Genomic DNA, 8,548 nt, shown 5'->3' with positions numbered 1-8,548 from the left:
GGAAAACCTGTTAATCTAACAAAAGAGATAACGTGAAATTGGCCGAACAAATAACATTGATGATTTTCTTTTGTATAACATGTAAAATGTTTTTCCAAAAAGTTACAAATTTCCAAACACCCTTCTTTTAAAATTGGTCAAGCTAGATCTGGGAGGGAAACGTGAATTTTTCTCTTTGATAAATTAATTATGAGTTTATTTTGTTTCACACATAATTTTTTTCAAGGCTTGCAACAATTTTTTCTAGGAATCTTTGACAACCTTAAGAGTAGTTTCAAAAATTTCAAATCCCTATTTATAATTAATTTTACCGTGCTGGTTTTTCCTACAAACTATAAGGGACTAACTATTATTTTGGCATTAATTAACATCAAATCAAATGAGAAAACCACTTGATGCGCTAAATGGCAAAATGTCCCATTTACAAGGACTAATGTTGGGTAAAAAGGAGTTTTTTGGGAGTGGTTGGAGACTTTTGACACTATGGAGGAAAATTGGAAAATTGATGCAAATTTTAGGGACAAGATGTTTAATTTTCCCACACTTTTTTTTGCTGTCACCTTCATTTTCCTTTCGCGGCGTGACACACTGGGGTTGCTTCCTCGCGCAGCTCGACAGATTCATATAACCTCCCAAATGCTCTAATTACAACCCAACACACACACAGCCCTTCCGTTCGGATTTCATACTATCCCCCCACCATCTCCGTCGTCTCCCATGGCGGAAAAAACTGACGACGGTTACTCCCTCCTCGTCCTCAAACGTCCTCCAACCCGCAAGGGTGCCTGGCACGCTGCCGTCTTCATCTTCTGTAAGTCTCGATCGCTTCCAACTCATTCACATGTATATGGATTTATATATATATATATATATATATTCTTCTTCCTCAGAGACAACGATCTGAGCATCGAAATGTGAGATTCGCGAAGACGCTTTTGTTATTTTGATATTCTCGCTTCGATCGGAGGGGTAGAGTTCGCAGAGAGATTCGCGTACTATGGCTTGTCTGGAAACCTGATAACTTACCTGACAAATGCTCTTCATCAGCCCAATACGATGGCAGCTATAAACGTCAACACTTGGACCGGCGTTTCATCGCTGTTTCCTCTGCTCGGTGGCTTTATCGCCGATTCATATCTCGGTCGTTTCAACATCATTGTGTCGTCGTCTCTCATCTATGTCGTCGTACGTAATTCTTCTACTCTCTCTCTCTCTCTCTATATATATATATATATATCTGCATTCTTCTTCTTGGCTGTGCTTTGCAACTGATTCATTTCGCCCTTTTGATGCAATTAATTGAACAATTTTGTTTTGTTCTCTTGCTATATTTGTGATGATCAAGCCTTTTTTGTTGCAACCAAACTGCAGGGCATAATTGTTGTGTATATAAAGGTACAGACTTCCAGTTTCCTCAACAATAATACTGTTAACTCTGTCAGTCTCAGAAGTGAAGAACGAGACTCCGTTTTTCGTCGGGCTTTATGCAATATCCATCGGCGACGGTGGCTACATGCCGTGTGTGCAAACTTTCGCCGTCAATCAGTTCAACGATGGCTCCCCGGAAGAGAAAAATGCCAAGAGCTCATTCTTCAACTGGTGGTATTTGAGCACCGTAGCTGGTGCACTTTTAGCTACTTTCGTGCTGATATATCTTCAGGTCATTCATTTACTTTTTTAATCATTTAATGAGTTTATTTGGTTAATAAAAAATATTTAATGAATACATTTGATTAAACACTCAAGTTTTTGATGAAAAAAATGTTTTAATTATATTTAAATGTGAATGTTTATGCTACCTCCGATCCTAAATAAAAGAACTAATTTCTAATGCAAATTGCACTACAAATTAACTATTATATTTAAAACTAGCTCTTTCATTTAGTAACAACATACAAATTCCAAAAAGTTATACACTGAAAAATTATGTGTCTATTTTAGAAACGAATCAGATAAAAGTCAGGGGTGGATTTGCAGCCCTTGGAATTTCTTCATAATAATTTAAATTTGAAGGTTAAAAAATAACCAAAAATAAATTATGTGGAGAAATAGGACAACGTTGGATGGGCTACGGACCTTGGGGTACCAGGAGTTGTATTGGTGTTGGCACTAGCGATGTTCTTATTGGGAACAAAACGATACATAAAAGAAGGCCCAACAGGCAGTCCATTCACGAGGATGACCAAGTTTTCACCGCGGCCATTCGAAAATGGCGCGTGAAGACCATGCGTGAGCCTTTGGCGAAGAAGATGAAGGCATGAGCCGTCGTCCCATCTTCAAAGTAGTCCGTCAAAGTCTCACTCTATAGCCCACACCAATGAATTCAGGTGCTTCTGACTGCTCACAAAACCTTGACATCTTCAAAATACTATGGAAAAAATTGGATTGAAAGTCATGAAATGAGGATTTTGGCAAAAAAAAAAAAAAAGCATGAAATAATGATGGAATAGGGAGATTCACCCCTAAAAAAAAGAGGATGGAATGGGGTGAGAGTTTCAATTTTTTTTTTCATGAACGTATAGTTGTTATATGTTTTGATGTTTTCTATCTTTCAATATTTATGCAAATATCATTCTCTCTTGTCCTAAATGTAGGAACCACAGGCAATTTATAGGTATCGATAAGGTCAATTAAGTAATTTACTTATAAAAAAAATATGGGTTCTTTTTTTTAACTTAATATGTGCAGTCAAATAATTGGGGGAAAAAGTTATAAATTTGAGAGAGAAGAATAATTGAGATATTTTATATCTTATATTTAGGATCAAAGTAAGTCCTTTTAACTAGATCCTACATTATTCTAAATATGTTTTTTCAATCTTGATTCATGATGACCAAATATTGTATAGTTTTAGATTTTGGAGAAGGCAATGATCGTTGATGAGTTGGAGGACTTGAGCAAAACCAAAAATCCATGGAGACTATGTTCAGTGACTCTAGTTGAAGAAGTGAAGCTTGTTCTTCGTCTTATCCCTATATGGCTGAGTTGCTTAATGTTCTCTGTTGTCGTAGCTCAAGTCCACACATTCCTATCAAAGCAAGGCAGCACAATGGTTCGTTCAATTGGATCACACTTCCAAATCCCTCCAGCATCGCTTCAAGGTGTCGTCGGAGTGATCATCCTCATCGTCGTCCCCATCTACGACCGAGTTTTCGTCCCCTTTGCCAGAAAACTCACCGGACACCCATCTGGTATCACAATATTGTAGAGAATCGGAATAGGTCTCTTCTTATCCGCGCTCAACCTGATTGTTGCAGCTTTAGTAGAAGCCAAAAGGGTTAATGTTGCTACAGAGAATCATCTTCTTGACAATCCCAAAGCTATAATACCAATGAGCATATGGTGGATGCTTCCTCATTATTTCATCTATGGTGTTTCTGATGCATTCGCTGTTGTAGGGTTACAAGAACTGTTCTACGATCAAGCGCCAGAGACAATGAGAAGTCTCAGACCTGCTTCATATTTAAGCTTGTTAGGAGTTGGAAGCTTTGCAAGTAATGTTATTATAACTGTTGTGCAAGAGATTAGCTCAAGAGCGGGTGAAAAATGGCTAGGAAACAATTTGGATAGAGCACATCTTGACTCTTTTTATTTGGTTTTGGCTGGTTTAAGTACTATGAGTTTGTGTATTTATATTTGGCTAGCTAAAAAGTTCGTGTATAAGAACAAAATGTGACTCGTCCAAACGTGTAACAGCACATGATCAACACATTTGTAAACAATATGGGAGTGTGTATATAAATAGATACTGCTATAATCAAATTATTGAAAAGTTCATCTTTGAATTTTCTATTGTTTGAGTGAAAAATACTAGCTAGGAACTTGCTAGTTCTCTTGGCCAGAATAAGATTCTACCCGATAGGTTCCTCTCTAGGACTGTCCCGATGCACATGTAAATACAATGCGGCTTCTAATATTACATCTGGTCCTTAATATAAGAATTAATTGACTAATTTAAATAAATTAAAAAAACTAGTTAAGTTAGTTATTTATAATAAATAGATGTTGTTTTTCTTAAAATATTTTTGTTAATCAAATGTATTGACTAAAACTACTATTATTATAATGATTACTTTGAAAAAAAATAAATAAATAGTGCACTGTTATAGAGAGAAGGTGTAAAAGAAAAGCGGATATCGTAATTTGAAATGCCATGGAAAGATTTGGGGTAAAGGATCCTAGAACTGTGTCGACTATTTAGTAGGGCAAAAGAATGAAAAAGGAATGGATTCAAACATACCCACATAGAGGACAAAGTGGATGAACAAAGAAATGTGCAGCTAGATGATGACAACGAAGGGAAGAAGGTTTGTCGAAGATACTCCCCACCGCCACGGGCTTCTCATAAAGAGAATAGAAAAGGAACCAATGGCTATCCGTCTCCATTCTTTCGACAACAGTTCTCCCCCTCTTCACTCCCTCCCTGTTGCTATGACCTATAAGAAATCATGAAATCATTGATCAAAAGTGGAAGAAGATAAGGAGACCGTGAAGAAGAAGCAGAAACTGATAAAGAGAGAGTGGAGGAAGAGAAATTGATGACAGAAGGCTGGTTGAGGTGTAATGTGGGGGAGGAAATATCAATATTGAAACGTAGAATGAGAGATATCAGGCTTCAGATCAGCTATTCAAAGTTGAAAATACTCCATGAGGCACGCAGCATATAATACATTCTTTTCATTTCACCTGGCAAAAGATGAAGGGCTCTGTGAAGAAAGAAGATGAAGGAATCAATGAAGGACAGGCAGTGGAAGAAGAAATTTTTGGAAGGAAGGCTGAGAGAAGAGATGAGGGAGAGGGTTTGAGTAGAATATTGAAACCCAAATAAGATAAGATTTAGATTCAGATTTGAACTTCAGAAAGGAACAACGTATATGACGGGACTTGAATCGTATTTGAATTTTAAACTTTGTCTGATCTGCTTGCATAGTATGTACTTTCCTGAACCAGATGCATTAATGACAAGAAGCCGGCTTAAACACAACCTGAGATAATAATCAAGAGGCTTATGAACAGTATTTTGTGAGAAGAACCATAAATAAGCCATATAAGCTGCTAAGCTTGGTGGAAGAGTATTTTATTAGTTATTGATTATTGATGCTAAGCTTGGTGGAAGAGTATTTTATTTGTTCTTGATTATTGATTGATGATTGATATCTTCTTTTGTATATCTTGAATCAGTGCTTTGACATCAACGGTCACGTCGTCTTCCATCTATTAGGTTTGATTGATAAAGCAATAAGCAATATAAATCCTCATTCTTATTGTCAACATAAATATTCAAATGAAGTTTTAATATACACTTTTCTTGTATCATTATCAAGTATGTGCATTTTTAAAGCTGTCAAAAGGAAAAAAATGACCATAAGCATGTATATATGGATCACCTCCTGTGTCCTCTTTAATTAATCCTATCCATTTTTTATTATGTTCAAGAATAAGCACACTAATATGGCTAACCGATTGGATTAATTTAATTTGATGGCTACAAAAAAAAAAGGAAAGAATAGAAGAGGACATATATATATATATATATATATGACAACTTTTTATAAGAGGTTTTCTGTGGCTACAAGGAGCAGAATTACTTTTCTATGGCTATAAGGTGCGATTTCTATTGTCAATAAAACCTGGTACAAGAAATTGTTTCACTAGTTAATTACGAGTATACTGCCCACACTGGAAACAAAGTCAGAGGACACAATAATCAAATTCCAATATCGCACCAAGCTGGAAACTTACTTCACTCATAACAAAATCAGAGTACACAATAATTAAATTCCAACATCACACATACAAAGCTAGAGATTTACTTGACAACTTGGAGGATAGAAAATATGCATGGTTTGAACAACTATGAGAAAGATGAGTATAATTGCAGCAATAGAAGCAACAGTTTGCGAAGGTGTACGACAATAATCATGTCTTAGAGTTGCCCACAGCTCATGCCAAGGATCTTGACAATAGGCATTCAACTTTTGGCAAATACCAAAGTATTTAGAATTGAAAGTCAATTGATTGACATTTCCCAAAAGACCATTAAATAATAAAGCAACATTATTCGTACCCCCTACATGGTTGCTGACTATTTTCTTGTGAATAAGAAGATCCACATCTTTTTGTGTGTCTATTAGACAATCCAATACAAGAGCATAGTCAGTAATGTAAGCAGCACAAGGATAATGACACTCTTCTAATGCTATCATATTGCGAAACACAAGTTCAGTGTTATCATCCACCAGAAATTGTGGAATTTCAAGAATATGTCCTGAAAATTTCATGTCTAATAAGCATTTGCTCTTACTAGCCTTCAACTTTATGCCTGCTTCTTGTAATGCATTTGCATTGTATAAAAGACGATGACTTCCATCCACTGATATTAATTGTTGTGCAGACATTTCTCCTTGTAAGTATAATGATCTAAGAAGATCTGTAAAATGCTTTACCTCAACATCAATATTTGGCATTAATTTTGTTCCATGATAATACTCAAATACTTATACGTGAGCTTATGAAAGGAAGGGAGGCTACCACGACGCTCATCAGGAAAGGCTCTATCGAATAGCTCTTCAATAACAAAGAATGGAAGTTGATTCTCAAGTAAACACAAATCCTGCGATATAGAACTTACTAACCAGAGCTGCGTCAATATAGCATTGTTGCCATGATCCCTCTTGTAGGCCATGATGAAGAGTTCAATGATGAAACCAGCATCCATTAACGTCAATTTCACAAGTTCTTCTTCACTAAGGTTAATGGTTTCTGAATAAGAAGCACGGACCTTTGGTTCTAAATGTTTCACACTTCGAACCAAATCATCCAAGCTTGACATAGCTCTTCGAGCAAGCTTTCCATGTCTTGCAGCCTCTCATTACGGTAATGGAAGGGGCCAATTGAAACAACTTTTGGAGTGTAAGCCTCTTCTTTAAGATGACGGTGCACAATAGGCACTCAGTAGATGCAACAGTCGGGTGACAAAAGACCATCTCCGCAATCTTGAATCATTTCTTTGATGTCTATGGCCAGCTCATCTTCCACCTTTGAAGTTTGATTTAGGGCCTGTTTGGGTGCTCCAAAACCGTGGTTTCAGAAGCACTTTTCCGCAAAACAAAGTAACCTCCTCCACATATTTACTTCGTAATCCGCAAAAGCATTTCTAAAACCATGATTTGGTTTCTATCCAAACACTCCCTTAGAATGCAAACTTGAATTATACAAGTGATATAAATATATATATATATATATATATATATAAAGAATCCCCTATTATAAAAATGCGCTTTTTGGCCGCGTAAAGCTTGACGGTTGAAGAGGAAGTGCCTGTTTGGTTAAATGATAGGATCTCAAATAAGCCCGTTTAAATCCAAATAAGTGATTATGAAGCATGTTTGAGTTGTTTGGATAATTTTTATAGATTTTAACCTCTTACCGCAGTTTTAACATAAGCAACAAAAAATAGTTTATGCATTTGAAAAATCCCGATCAATCTTCAGCAATTAAATTTTCTCTGATATACCCTTTGTTCATTTGGTGCCTCTCTCTATTCCATCCACTCCTGCACACATCCTTTCTGAAAACAGCCATACTAATAATCATTCTAATGGTAATTATTTTAATTATTTTTTTTAAAAAAAGCATACGATATGAAACTGTTTTTCTTTTAATTTTATCTAAAAGACATTTTAAAAAAAAATCATATAAAACTTGAATGGATGACATATGGCTGAAACAATGGGATGCAAATATTCAGATAATATTCTGATCTGATTACTCGTTAAATTAAGAAACTAAAAATAATATTTAAATATTCATGTCATTTATTAAATTATATTTAATAAAATTTATTATTAAATATAATAATTATGAAAATGTAAACAACTTTATTAACTTCATATCCTTTTTAGTAATTATACATCTATAAGTGATTTTAATAAATAAAAACCAAACAAAATCACAATTCTTAAATCCACTTATTAAAAAAAAATCCAAACAAAATAACGAATAACCAGTACCACTTATAAAATTCACGATTATATAAAATATGACATATAGGTTGAGAAGTTGGGAGAATATTTAACTGACAGTTGTTATTTTGACCGTCAAGTTTGTCGACAAAATATTTGTTGGCTAAATAAAGGGAAAATTAGAGAGTGACCTAGTGGGAATAATTTTTCCTTAAATAAATAACCATTAAACGGGTTTACTTTTTTTTATTTTAAAATTGGTTAACTACTGACAGTTATCATCAAATAATTGAAGACAAAATTTGAATTTTTTTTAATATAAATAACCTTCAAACCTTAACTATTTGATTTTTTTAAAAATCTAGCTTCAAAAAAGTATTTTCATTTCTAAACTTCTCAATTCCAACCTATTTGGATAAGGGTAAAAAAAAAAAAAAAGACTTCGAGTTACATCTTGAATCTCAAGTACAGTTTCAACGACTCAAATTTAAAATTTTCAAATAATAATTTTTAAATAGAAAAATCATTTTTTCAAAAAAATAATAAGAAATTATTTTTATTTTAGATTCTTTACACATTAAGAT

At 34.6% G+C, this 8,548-nt stretch overlaps 2 pseudogenes; one reads left to right on the top strand and one right to left on the bottom strand.

The window, feature by feature from the left end:
• The first annotated feature begins 717 nt into the window (after positions 1-717).
• Positions 718-3,676, top strand: LOC114727470 (protein NRT1/ PTR FAMILY 5.4-like; annotated as a pseudogene).
• A 2,125-nt stretch (positions 3,677-5,801) lies between these two features.
• Positions 5,802-6,832, bottom strand: LOC114727469 (UPF0481 protein At3g47200-like; annotated as a pseudogene).
• Between the last annotated feature and the right edge of the window lie 1,716 nt (positions 6,833-8,548).

This window comes from Neltuma alba, unplaced genomic scaffold, assembly GCF_004799145.2.
Source record: "Neltuma alba isolate B1F8T4 unplaced genomic scaffold, ASM479914v2 tig00012477_pilon, whole genome shotgun sequence".
Lineage (NCBI taxonomy): Eukaryota > Viridiplantae > Streptophyta > Magnoliopsida > Fabales > Fabaceae > Neltuma > Neltuma alba.
This window is presented reverse-complemented; position numbering and strand designations above follow the sequence as displayed.